Source organism: Pinus tabuliformis, chromosome 1_1 (genome assembly GCF_031772625.1).
Source record: "Pinus tabuliformis cultivar Carrire ecotype Pingquan chromosome 1_1, CPIR1, whole genome shotgun sequence".
NCBI lineage: Eukaryota > Viridiplantae > Streptophyta > Pinopsida > Pinales > Pinaceae > Pinus > Pinus tabuliformis.
The window spans coordinates 400,780,205-400,794,382 of NC_142297.1; the positions used below are offsets into that span (position 1 = coordinate 400,780,205).

The window sequence follows — 14,178 nt, forward strand, 5'->3', positions numbered from 1 at the left end:
GAGGTGTGACAGAGATATGGTTTGAGATTGAAACAAAGGTCAAAAAATCTATTGTAATCGAGTCGATAGGGCCAAGACTCCGTAATTTCCATTTTGTTGAATAATTGATTGAAGTGTGGTGTGGACGCACTGTTCTGGTGCAAAAATTCTCTTATGACTGTGTATCGATGTTCTGGACCCTAATCGGGTATTTTTCTCTATTCATACATTTTATTTATAAATCACAATCAATTAGTGTTAAGCGTTAATACTAAGTTTAAGCGCTAAACCTTTCCTTAAGCGCCTTTATTAAAAGTATGAATTAAGCACGTGGGTGGTATTGATAAGTGGGAAGCGATATTTTGCGCGCCCTAAAGGATTTAAAAGATATTCCTAAAATTCACGTGATTAACCTTTTCAGGCGACACGTAGGATGGGAAAACCACTTTTCTTGCACGCTCTCGACCTGATATTGGTCGTGCAAGATTTCACGTGAGATTGTGCAACATTCGTTCGATTGGACTGGTCACATCAACGGTGGAGATCTTCCCGGTAAGTTGGTGAGAGGACGATGCGATATCCGTTAGATCTGGAGAATTCAGATCAACAACGTGGATTGAAGCGCTTGATAAATGGAGAAGTCAACAAGGGACCGACAGTGATTTGTTAGACAAGCGAGACCCTCAGGGGGAAAATCCATGTACAGAATATGTTTGTGTGCCGCTGATTGGTTACAAATTTAACCAGTAGTCAAATTACAAGCTACCACCTCATTTTCGTCAACCTCTTGCATCATTTAGTGTTTGGATTTGTATGGTAATGTTTGTGAATGTTACATTTGTTGTGTTATTTTCTGTATGTGTATGTAATTGTCTATTAGTAATTAGTTGGTGATGAAGAAAGGAGACAATCTTGTCAATAGTTTGCTGGAGGATTGATACTGCACAATTATTTCATTTAATTTTAGGTATCACAACTTTTGACAACTAATTAATTCTTAATAGTGTCCCTCCAAGTATTACTAAATATATCTTGAATAGTAGTTTTAATTTTAAATTTTTTCAGTTACCTCAGTCTATTGAGATGATAGATATTGTTAATAACTTTAATGATGAAAATTGATGAAATAAAAATTTTGAATCCAAAGTGACAATGCAATAGTGTTGAAGGACAAAAAATGTCAATAATAAAAATGTAGCCAATTACAAATAGTCTTCATTGTGATCAATCTCAAACTATTTTCTTTTACTATTCTTCTTGTCACCCTTGTTAGTTTTTCCATCATTTTATATCGATTATATGAAAATGGCAGTTGAAATTGTAAACCATTCAAATCTTTAACCCAAACTATTGTAGTAAATATATTACCTTCTCTGTCTTTCTCTCCAATATTAATAGGTTGAATTACTATAACAAAAAAATCAATGCAGATTGTTAATAATTTTTTTGTGCTTAAATTAAAATCAATCACATTGTTAATCCAATCATTTTAAAATTAATTTACCATCATACATCGAGTTACATCAAATCAGAAATCAACATCTACACTAAAATCAATGCATCTAATTCAAGCAATCAAATAGCATTTGATAAATTTACATCTACACTAAAATCAATGTATTTAATGCAAGCAATCAAATAGAATCAGAAAACAACATCTACACTGAAATCAATGCATCTAATGAAAGCAATCAAATAAGATTAGAAATAAACATATAAACTAAAATTAATCCATCTAGTGCAGGCAGTCAAATATAATCAGAAATCAACATCTACTCTAAAATCAATACATCTAGTGCAAGCAATCAAATAGAATTAGAAATCAACATCTACATTGAAATCAATGCATCTAGTGCAAGCAATCAAATAGAATTAGAAAACATCTACACTGAAATCAATGCATCTAGTGCAAACAATCAAATAGGATTAGAAATCAACATCTACACTGAAATCAATGCATCTAGTGAAAACCATCAAATATCATTAAAAATCAACATCTACATTGCATCTAGTGCAAGCAATCAAATAGGATTATAAATATCCATCTATAATGAAATCAATGCATCTAGTGCAAGCAATCAAATAGGATTATAAATAACCATCTACACTTAAATCAATGCATCTAGTGCAAGCAATCAAATAGAATTAGAAAACATCTACTGAAATCAATGCATCTAATGCAAGAAATCAAATAGGATTATAAATCAACATCTACACTGAAATCAATGCATCTAGTGCAAGCAATCAAATATCATTAGAAATCAACATCGATGTTGAAATCAATGCATCTAGTGCAAGCAATCAAATAGGATTAGAAATCACTATGTACACTAAAATTAATATAGTGAAAAAAATATTCTTCTCTCTCTCCCCCCTCCATCTATATCTATGTCTGCCTCCATCTTCGTCTCTCTATCTCACCCCTAAACATACATACTCTCTCCATCTCTCCCTTATCACTCCCTCCCTCTCTCTCCACTTTTCTTTCTCTATGTCTTTCTTCTTCCCTCCATCTCTCCCCTTCCAACTCCATCCCTTTATCTCACCCTCTCTCCTCCTCTCTCTTTCCCTTCCTCTTTGTCCCTTCCTCTCCCACCTCCCTCTCTCCCCCCCATCACTCTCTCTCTCTCTCTCTCTCTCTCTCTCTCTCTCTTTTCCCTCCAACACTATCACTTTCTCCCTCCCTCTCTCCTTATTTCTCTCCCTCCTCCATATTTGTGTCTCCATCTTTCTCTCTCTTAGCCTTATCTCCCTCTCTAATTTCTCTCCTTCTCTCTCTATTCATTCCTCATCTCCCTTCTAATTTAGCTTTTCTCCTCCAATGTAAGAAACGAAATAGGATTAGAAATCAACATCTACACCAGAACCAATGCATCTAATGTAAGAAATATTCTTCCCTCCCCCCCTCCATCTATATCTATATCTCCCTCCATCGCTCCTTTTTCTCTCTATATCACCCCTCCCAAACACACATTCTCTCTCTCTCTCTCTCCATATCAATCTATATCTCCCTCCCTTTATCTCTCTCTTCTTCCCTCTCTTCACCTTCTATCTATATCTTAATCTTCCTCTATCTCTCTTTTGTATTTCTATATCATCCCAAAAACATACACAATATTTCTCCATATATATCTATCTCTCCCTCCCTCTTCCTCTCCCTCTCTCTCGCTCTTCCCCTTCTCTCCCTCTCTCACCCTTTCTATCTCTCTTCCCTCCTGATCTCCTCTCTCCGTCTCTCTCCATCTCCCTTATTTCTCCCTCTCTCTCTCCCTTCCTCTCTCCTTCTCTCTCTCATGTCCCCACTCTCTTCCTTCCTCTCTCTCCCTTCCTCTCTCCTTCTCTCTCTCCCTTCCTCTCTCCTTCTCTCTCTCACGTCCCCACTCTCTTCCTTCCTCTCTCTCCCTTTCTCTCTCACCTCCCTCGGTCTCTCCCCCTCATCTCTCTCTCTCTCTCTCTCTCTCTCTCTCCATCTTTGTCTCTCTATCTCACTCCCAAACATACACACTCTCTCTCCATCTCTCCCTTGTCACTCCCTCTCTCCCTCTCCACTTTTCTCTCTCTTTGTCTTTCTTCTTCCCTACTTCTCTCTCCTTCCAACTCCATCTCTCTATCCCTCTCTTTCTCCTCCTCTCTCTCAAATCTTCTCTCTCGCCTTTCCTCTCTCTCCCTTTCTCTCAATCCCTCTATCTCTCCACCTATATCACTCTATGTCTTTGTTCTTCCCTCCCATATATATCTATAGGAAATATATATCATGATATATTATAATATAACAAATTTAATATTGTATTAATTAAAAGTTATTAAGTTTAATAATATTTATATTATAATGTATTAATATTAATATTAGATTTAATAATAATATTGATATGAATATTAATCTTTCAATATTAATATTAGATTTAATGATGTTTTTTACATGGCATGATAACAAAATTTATAATAAAACTATATCAAATGAATATTTTAATATTACGAAATATTTATGTTTATAGAGATTTTAATATATCCATAGGATATGGTTTTCCTTTTAAAGATTTATTTTATAAATAATTAATGAAAATAAATATTAAAATATTTTGGATTCTTTGTGTTGAATTAACCTTTTTACTTTGATTTAAGAAATGGTAGTGACTTTAGTAAACAATAAAGATGTTTAAAATTTTACCTAATTTGGAATTTTAATATGGTAAAAAAATTTGTTGAAGGTAAATTTATGATTGATTCAAATTCAATGTATATGATAAAGAACTAACTATTAAATGCATGAGATAATTGTATTGTAGTTTTTTTTTCCGATATGATTATTTCATTTTTGTTTATGGCGGACATTAATTTTTTCTATTTTTGTTATTATTTATTGGACCTATGGACATAAACATATTTAGATTTCTAATTTTTTATTTTTATGTTAGCCGACATTAGATAAAATTTAGCTTTGATCACAGACATACTTACACATTGGGGTCATACTCGGTTGCAGAATGCCCTCGATGCAATAAGATATAAAATAGGATACATAATGATGATGAGCATGATTAACTTCAACCAATATTTCTATGGTATATAGGACCTTAAGAAGGTAAGAAATTAATTAAAATTCTTTAATATTTTATTTCTATACACTAATTTCCTTTTTCCCTATAGCTCTTTATTTTCCTACAATTCCTCCTTGAATTAGAAAGTAATAATATTTTTAATATTATCTGAATTTTGTAAGATTATCTCCTCTATTCCGTAATGTTTTAGGGAAGACTGGGCATCCACCCTCCCTTGAGTTGAAAGTGGAGGGTTTTTCTAGAGTTAGAAGCAATTGTTAGAAGCCTCTTGACATCCAATGTTGTACAACTTCTTATACATATGATATCTAATCATAGCCATATTTTCAATGGGGTAAAGGCTTGCTTCAATTAGGAGGATAGGGAAGGGAGCATTCCCTTTAATCTTGAGGTTGTAGCTTATACACTCCATTTGGATTTGTTGAATCTTCCTTCACAACTCTTTGGATATAGTGCAACCCCAAATTTGACATTCATATAAAATAACGTGAGTGACATCTCAAAGATGAGATTCTTTTTATCATAGATCTAAAGAACTAGGCACTTGCAATTATTTTGAAGCCCGCAGTAAGCTTTCCAACTTCCATTTATCATTTTCTAAATGCCATAATTCTAATTGAACTTATGATGGATGTCAATTCCAAAAAATTTGTATAAAAAATCTTTCTCCAAAAAAGTGTTTTCATAAATAAAAGTATCGTAAGTGATTATTTTGAGCTTTAATTATCATAAATTTAGTTTTATCTATATTTAGATTCATATCTATTTTGGAGCACAAATCATAAAAAAATTCTAACTTACTTACCAAAAAACAATATTTTCACTACGGCTCTGCGGCTCGGTGATCTCTGCGGCTCACCGCTCGGTGGTCTCTGGGTCTCTGCGGCTCAATACATTTCTAAATATCATTGCTCTGCGGCTCAATACATTTCTAAATATCATTGCTCTGCGGCTCAATACATTTCTAAATATCATTGCTCTGCGGCTCACTACGGCTCTGCGGCTCGGTGGTCTCTGCGGCTCACCGCTCGGTGGTCTCTGCGGCTCGGTGGTCTCTAATTGTGGTCTCTTCGGCTCAATACATCTCTGCGGCTCTGTTCGGAAAATTCGTGGGGTTTTTCATTTCTCTGTGGCTCAATTGTTCAAATACGTTATATCTCAATTGATAAATATCCCTACAGCTCAATATTCCGTGCGGCTCAATATATCTCCGCGGCTTGATCTAATTTTTTATTCGTGCAGCTCATCTCTGCGGCAACTTACGATCGTTTGTTGTCATATTTTCTTGCCGCAACCTCAACCGCAAGTTCTTTGGAGGGTAATTTGTACGCTGTCATGAGCCTGGAAGCATAAGATCAATGATATGCCATCCATGCATAAGGTTAATGGGTTAATAAAGTTAGTAAGGTTTGAAGTTACTTTAAATTTTGGCTGGGTTTTAGATCTAACCTTCTGCGGCTAGATCTAGATCTAGATCTAATCTTCTGCCTTATTTTCTGCGGCTAGATCTGGATCTAATCTTCTGCCTTATTTCTACGGGAAAATATGGCTCCCAGCTTCGCGAAAATAGTTGTTGGCTCAGTTCCGTCTGCTTCTGGAGGGCAAGCTCCTGCCCATATCGTCAGTGAAGCCCCAGCTCCCACTGTCCAGGTGGTCCAGGCCTCACTCGATGAGGCTTTGAAGTTTTCCGAAAGTGCCCTAATCTGCCGGTTCAATGGTTTTTGGCCGTGGCTGACAGCTCTCCACAATTGGATCTCGGAGGTATGGAAGCCTGTCATTTCTGATGAAATTAATATCTACCCCTGTGCTAGGGGTTTCTTTATAGTAGATTTTGAAAATCCTGAAAGCAGACAATGTATTCTAGATTCCGGCCCTTGGTTTTGGGAAAACTCAGGCCTATTCATGAAGCCATGGAACCCATCATTCAACCCCTCAACAGCGGTCATAACCTCAGCACCAGTTTGGGTGAGATTGCCAAGCCTACCCTTGCATCTCTGGAATCTCTCCTCGCTAAAAGCCATTGGAAATGCAATTGGAAAATTTTACTGCAGGTGCCCAGAAACAGAGGAATATGCCAGAACCACCTATGCACGCATCTGTGTAGAAATGGACTTCAGCGCCGGATTCCCAGCTGAAATAAACCTAACAAGTAAAGACTATGTGTGGAACCAGAAACTTGATTATGAAAGTGTCCTCTTCAGATGCCGATCCTGCTTTGAGACAGGCCATCTAGCGAAAAATTGCCCAAAAGCCTCACAGAAAAATTCTGCTAGAAAAAACCACCACAGAAAAAAAAATCTATTAAATTTATTTATATATTATTTCAGTATTAAAAAGTAAAATAATATATAATACTAAATAATAATGGAACAAAAAGTATTTTCAAACATCCAATTATAAATCTATTTTATCTATTTTAAGATATAAAATATTGATTACTTATTATCATAATAATATATTTTTTTAAAAATAAAAATGAAAATATTAAATTATTTAAAAATATAAAAAATTAATTATTTTATAAAATTTAATTTCTAAAAGACTATGTATATATAAAATTATAATCATTTAAAAATAAATTTAAAATATGATAAAATTTAAAAATAAATATCTAAATATTAATTAAATTAATTTATTTATTTATTTTAAAATAAAATATATATCAAGAACCTTTTAAATATATAGTTAGTGAAGAAAACTAAAAGATTGAACAATTAGCTGAAAGTATATACGCTCGTTAAAATCTTGACTACCAGACTGTTGGGTATTTTTCCCGTGTTTGCAATTGGATTAATTTGTTCAAAGTATAAATTAAAATGTCATGTGAAAGCTTCGGTATTTGCTTTAACTCTTTTGTGTATTTACGTTAAAATGTATTGGGTGTCTACGTTAAAATATTTTTAATTAATAATTTAAATACTTAAGATGTTTATTTTATTTTATTTTGAATTTGAACTTTAGACGTGTATATAAAATTCACAAAAATTACAATCCTACAAGAAAACCACTTAAACCGACATACCTTTATCTATAGAAAAAATATCCCCACATATAAAATGAATAATCACCGGGACAGTAAAGCAAGATGTCCAAAAATTACAATCCTACCGGGTCGCCGTTCATGTCATCCACTTAAACGGATATACAAAATATCCCCACATATAAAATGAAGAATCACTGTGACTGTAAAGCAAGATGTTCAAAAAAACACAGGCCACTTTGATATAGAAAATATATATCATAAAATCAAATAAATGTTTGATATTGAAAATATATATCATAAAATCAAATAAATGTGAATGTTCATATCATTACAACTCAATAAATTTAAACTCTTTGGGATTTTTAAAACAATTGAAGCAAAATTTAAAATTGCCAAAAAGAACCTGAAGTGCTACCCTGATAAATAATATTTTTATACGATGGAGTCTTCTTCAAAAAAACACCGGCCAGTTTGATATTGAAAATATATATCAAATAAATGTGAATGTTCATATCATTACAACTCAATAAATGATACACAGAAAACAGAATAGCCAAAAAGAACCTGGGAGTGTGAAGTGTCATCATAATAAATAATATTTTCATACGACGAAGTCTTCCTTCAAACTTTGCTGCAATTCCTCCACTACTCCCTCACCCCACTGCAGTTTTGGACATCCAGAGGCATAAAGTGTGTCCAACGACCCCAAATGTTCAATACGTGCCAGGTGTTCTAACTCAGAGCACTCCCTAACATCTAGCAATTGAAGCTCTGTCAACTGCGCCAAACCCTCTATACTCTTCAGTTTGCAACACTTACGCGCGGCCAACCGCTGCAGAGATACCAGTGCTTCGATACATGGCAGCTCCTCCAATTCCATGCACCCGTCAATGTTCAGCGTTTGAAGCTCTGTCAAATGCTCCAACCCCTGTATGTTCTTAACCTTGACACAATTAAATGCCCACAGCTCCTGCAAAGATACCAATGTTTCAATATTTGGCAGCTCCTCCAATTCTATACACCAGTTAATGTTCAGCGTTTGAAGATTTGACAGCGGCTCCAACCCCTGTATTCTTTTCAGCTTAAAACAATTAAATGCACACAACTCTTTCAAAGATACCAATCTCTCAATACTTGGCAACTCCTCCGGTTTTATGCACCCGCTGATGTTCAGTTTTTGAAGCTCTGTCAGCCGTTCCAACCCATGTATGCCCTTCAACTTGACACAATTAAATGCAGACAATTCCTCTAAAGATACCAATGTCTCAAGAGTTGGCAGCTCCTCCAATTCCATGCACCAGTTAATATTCAGCTTTCGAAGCTTTGTCGAATGCTCTAACCGCTGTAAGCGCTTTAACTTGAGACAATTAAATGCACACAGGTCCTCCAAAGATACGAAGGTTTCAAAACTTGGCAGCTCCTCTAATTCCATGCACCAGCTAGTGTTCAAAATTTGAAGTTTTGAAACACCAGAAAACCCTCCAACTTGGCAGCTCCTCTAATTCCTATTTTCTTCAATCCGCCGCAGCCCTTCAACTTTAGGGTTCTCATTCTTGTTGGAAATGCTCCAACCTCCACCAGACCATTACAATCCTTAATTTCGACATCTTGAAGGTTCGCTAACTTGCCCAAGGAGTGTGGGAGCATCCGAGCAGCCGGACAAGCCAATCATGTGGAGGTTCGTGAAGCTGCAAAGGAAGTCTTGAAGCCTCTGCAGATGGAAGAAATCGAACAGGTAAAGAGTTTGGAGGTCGGTCAATCTGCAAAAGGAATCTGGTAGGCTCTAGAGCCTAGGAATCTGGTAGGCTCTGGAGCAGCCGTCCATGCGGAGAGTTTCTAGGCTCGTCAACCCGCCAAGTGATTCTAGTAGGCTCTGCAGCTGGGAGCAACCGTCCAAATCGAGAGTTTGGAGGCTCGTCAACCCCCAAGTGATTCTGGTAGGCTCTGCAGCTGGGAGCAGCGGTTCATGTGGAGAGTTGGGAGGCTCGTCAACCCGCCAAGTGATTCTGGTAGTCTCTGCAGCTGAGACCAGCCGTACAAGCTGAGAGATTGAGGCTCGTCAACCCGCCAAGTGATTTTGGTAGGCTCTGCAGCTGGGAGTAGAGGTTCATGTGGAGGGTTCGGAGGCTAGTCAACCCGCCAAGTGATTCTAGTAGGCTCTGCAGCTGGGAGCAGCTGTACAAGCTGAGAGTTTCGAGGCTCGCCAACCCGCCAAGTGACTCTGGTAGGCTCTGGAGCTGGGAGCAGAGGTCCAGAGTTCCGAGGATGGTCAACCCGCCAAGTGATTCTGGTAGGCTCTGCAGCTGGGAGCCAAGGTTCATGTGGAGAGTTCGGAGGCTCGTCAACCCGCCAAGTGATTCTGGTAGGCTCTGCAGCTGCGAGCAGCCGAACAAGCTGAGAGTTTCTAGGCTCGTCAACCCGCCGAGGGATTCTGGTAGGCTCCGCAGCTGCGAGCAGAGGTTCATGTGGAGAGTTCGGCAGCTGGGAGCAGAGGTTCATGTGGAGAGTTCGGAGGCTCGTTAACCCGCAAAGTGATTCTCGTAGGCTCTGCAGCTCGGAGCAGCTGTACAAGCTGAGACTTTGGAGGCTCGTCAACCCGCCAAGTGATTCTCGTAGGCTCTGGAGCTCGGAGCAGAGGTCCAGAATTAGGAGGCTCGTCAACCCGCCAAGTGATTCTGTAGACTCTGCAGCTGGGAGAAGCCGTACAAACTGAGAGTTTGGAGGGTTGTCAACCCGCCAAGTGATTCTGGTAGGCTCTGGGAGCAGCCATGCACGCTGAGAGTTTCGAGGCTCGTCAATCCACCAAGTGATAGGCTCCGCAGCTGGCAGCAGTCGGACAAGTCGAGAGTTTCGAGGCTCCTCAACCCGCGAAGCAAGCCTGGAATTTGACGTTTCACAAAAAGTTTTTTCCATTTTTAAACGTATTTGACGGCACATTTTTTTTCAAACGTATAACATGACGGTTAAAAAAAATCTCAAACCGTAAATTTGACATTCAGGTATCTCAATTGCCCGTCATAAAATTTAGGGGGAATGAGGGAGTACAGGCTTAGTCAACCTCACCTCGGTGGCTCCGTAGATTATTCCAGATGGAGAAGAAAAGACGGATTTAAATAATGGTCGGTGTTGGGTATTTTTACATGGAGAAAATACCAAAAACCAAGATTCAAACTAAACACAGAGGCAATGCTCTGTTTTACCTCCACCGGATCTTTTGTGCGCAGAGAAGCTTAAAAAAAAAATTTCACTGAGAGACAGAGTATTTCACCATAAAATATTTCTATTCATTAAAACAAAAAAAACATTCACTCTGTCTCCATATGAGAATTTACACTGCTAGAAAAATTCCCATTAACATTTACTGTTGTAAAACCTCCATTCACATTCACTGGTGTAAAACAATTTTACATACTGCTGTAAAAACAAAACTTACACAGACTTACAAAAACTCGCTCCACCATTTTCTTTATACACTGCTGTGCAAAACCACACATGGTTTTCTCTTACACCTCTGTTTTACAAAATGCCACCCAAAAACATTACAACCTATTTATTGTAATTTCTTCGCACTGTTGCGCATACATCTCTCTCATTCTTTTTCGCTGCTGCGAACACACGCATTTTTCATTGCCTCCCGTGTGCCATACATACATTAAAAAAAAGTCAACACACTCAAAAAACAAATATACGACCTCCCTCTTTTAAATATTACTTTACATAAAAACGGCCATACCTATTTTTAAATGTGCCATTCCTTTTACATACAAAACTTACGTGCTATAAAAAATATTGAAACGTGGCCATAACATTATTAAAAGCATCTACCTAAAAACTACGAACAGCACATAAATTCATTAAATTCTTTCATTCGGCGGTCAAACCATAAGTCTTTTACTCCACGCAATGCATTGATTTGACGTTTGTTGGTATGCAGCTTCAATCGATCAACGACGGAGAACACGGGAGTAGATCCGACGGTGGAGAAAGATATCGGAAGGCCTCATGCTACAGAACTTTATCTTCCGATAAATTACGTTGGCTGATGTCAGGTGAATGACACGCGTCTGCACCAAATCGCATCGGAGCCAAGAATACGGAAACAACTTTTCCGGAAAAGCGGTGCGATATGCTTCTGGGCGGTTTTGTGGTTTCGTTCGGTGGTTTTTGGGCTGCGTTGAAATTATAACTTCAACACTCCCCTTTAATTTCAACTGCTGGCCATTCGGTCATACCGAGACACTTTCTTAAAAATTCAAAGCTTCTCTGATCCAGCGGCTTTGTCAAGATGTCCGCAACCTGTTCTTGAGTCCTGCAATGTTCCAAGACAATTTCTCCATTGTTCACCAATTCTCTGATGTAGTGAAACCTTGTATCAATGTGTTTCGTTCTCTTATGAAACACTGAATTCTTTGACAATGCAATAGCTGAGCTATTGTCACAAAAGATCACTGTCGCTTTTGCCTGCTCTTGGCCTAAGCTTCTCAACATTTTTCTCATCCACACTGCTTGACATGCTGTTGCTGTAGCTGCCACATATTCAGCCTCTGCTGTAGACAATGCTACAATGGACTGCTTCTTAGAAGCCCATGAAATGGCTCCTGAACCCATATGAAATACATAACCGGAAGTGCTCTTCCGATCATCTACACTTCCAACCCAATCGCTATCAGTGTATCCACCCAAATCTGAATGTTCTGAGGCATGATATAGAATTCCAAACACTTTGGTACCTTTGACATACCTCAAAATTCTCTTTGCTGCCTGCCAATGTGCCTCCTTTGGCCTCTCCATGAATCTGGAAATTAAACTAACAACATACATTAAATCAGGCCTAGTTGCTGTTAAATACATAAGACTGCCCACAATACTTTTATACAAGCTAGGATCAAAATCCTTGCTGCTGTCCTCTCTGCTGAGCTTTAATCCCATCACTGTGGGAGTGATTGCTGCCTTGCATTCTTGCATGTTAAATCTGCCCAGAACTTGATTTACATATCTTGCTTGAGATATAAAAATTCCTTTTTCATTTTGATCTACTTCTATGCCTAAGAAGTATCTCAACAAACCCATGTCAGTCATTTCAAATTCATCCTTCATGACTGATTTAAAATTCTCAATAAGATAAATATCATTTCCAGTGAAAATAACATCATCTACATACAAGACAACAATTAAAATTTTACCATCATTTTCCTTGATGTAGACTGTGGGTTCTCCTTCACATTTGTCAAATTCATTATCTAATAGGTATGAATCTATCCTACTATACCATGCTCTTGGCGCTTGCTTCAGCCCATAAAGAGCTTTCTTCAACTTGCACACTTTGTGCTCTTCACCTTTCTTCTCATATCCGAGAGGCTGTTCCACATAGACCTCTTCCATTAACACTCCATTTAGGAATGCTGATTTCACATCCATTTGGTAGACTTTCCATTTGTTTTGTGCTGCTATGGACAGCACTGCTCCCACGGTTTCCATTCTTGCAACCGGTGCGAAAGTCTCCTCATAATCTCTCCCATACTGCTGCTTGTACCCTTTGACAACCAGCCTTGCCTTGTGCCTTTCAATCTTGCCTTCAGCATTGCTCTTGGTCTTGTAGACCCATTTCACACCAATGACTTCTTTGCCTTTTGGTAACTCAATCAAATCCCATGTTTTGTTTCTCTCTATGGCATTCATTTCCTCATCCATAGCTTCTATCCATTTCCTATCTTTGATTGCATCCTCGAAATGAATAGGATCATCAACATGACAATACAAGGCAAATAAGGAATTCATTCCTTCATCATAAATGTCACTTAGATTTCTAAACTTCTTACCTCGTTCACTTGGTGTGCAAGTTCTTGAAGATGCACTTGAGTTTCCTCCTTGTGGTGTGCTTGGAGAAGCACTTTCATTTATCCTCAATGGTGTACCTTGCTGTTCTTGTGTTGGTGCTGCTGTTTGGGGATTCATTTCAGCCACTTCCTCTTCATCTTCATCATGAGACAAACAGTTCTTGACATTCACTGTTTTCTCTATGCTTCCATCCCAAGCTTCCTCTTCAATGAATTGAACATCCCTGCTTACAAAGAACTTCTTGGTAGATGGGATGTACAGCCTGTAGGCTTTGGATTCATCACTGTATCCAATGAAGATGCATTTCTCCCCTTTGCTGTCCAACTTCCTCCTTAGCTGATCTGGTATGTGTGCATAGGCCACACACCCAAAAACTCTCATGTGGGTGACTCCTTGCTTTCTCCCACTCCATTCCTCTTCTGGCACTTTGTTCAAGACTGCTTTTGTAGGACACCTGTTCAATATATAAACTGCACAATGTACAGCTTCAGCCCAATACTCATTTGGCAAATGTTTTGCCTTCAACATGCTCCTCGCCATCTCCATGATGGTTCTCTTTTTCCTTTCAGCAACTCCATTTTGCTGAGGAGTGTACCGAGTTGTGAACTGTTTATGTATTCCATTTTCTCTACAAAACTTTCGGAATTCATTTGAGATATACTCACCTCCTCTATCAGTTCTCAATACTTTTATGTGCAGCCCACTTTGGTTCTCCACAAGTGCTTTGAAATTTTGGAATTTCTCAAAGACTTCACTTTTGTTCTTGAGGAAATATATCCAAGTCTTTCTTGTAAAATCATCAATGAATGTCAAGAAATA

General features: G+C 38.0%; 1 pseudogene; it reads right to left on the reverse strand.

Moving 5' to 3' along the window:
* Positions 1 to 8,967: 8,967 nt before the first annotated feature.
* Positions 8,968 to 14,178, reverse strand: part of LOC149213357 (disease resistance protein RPV1-like) — a 33,597-nt pseudogene continuing 28,386 nt past the window's right edge.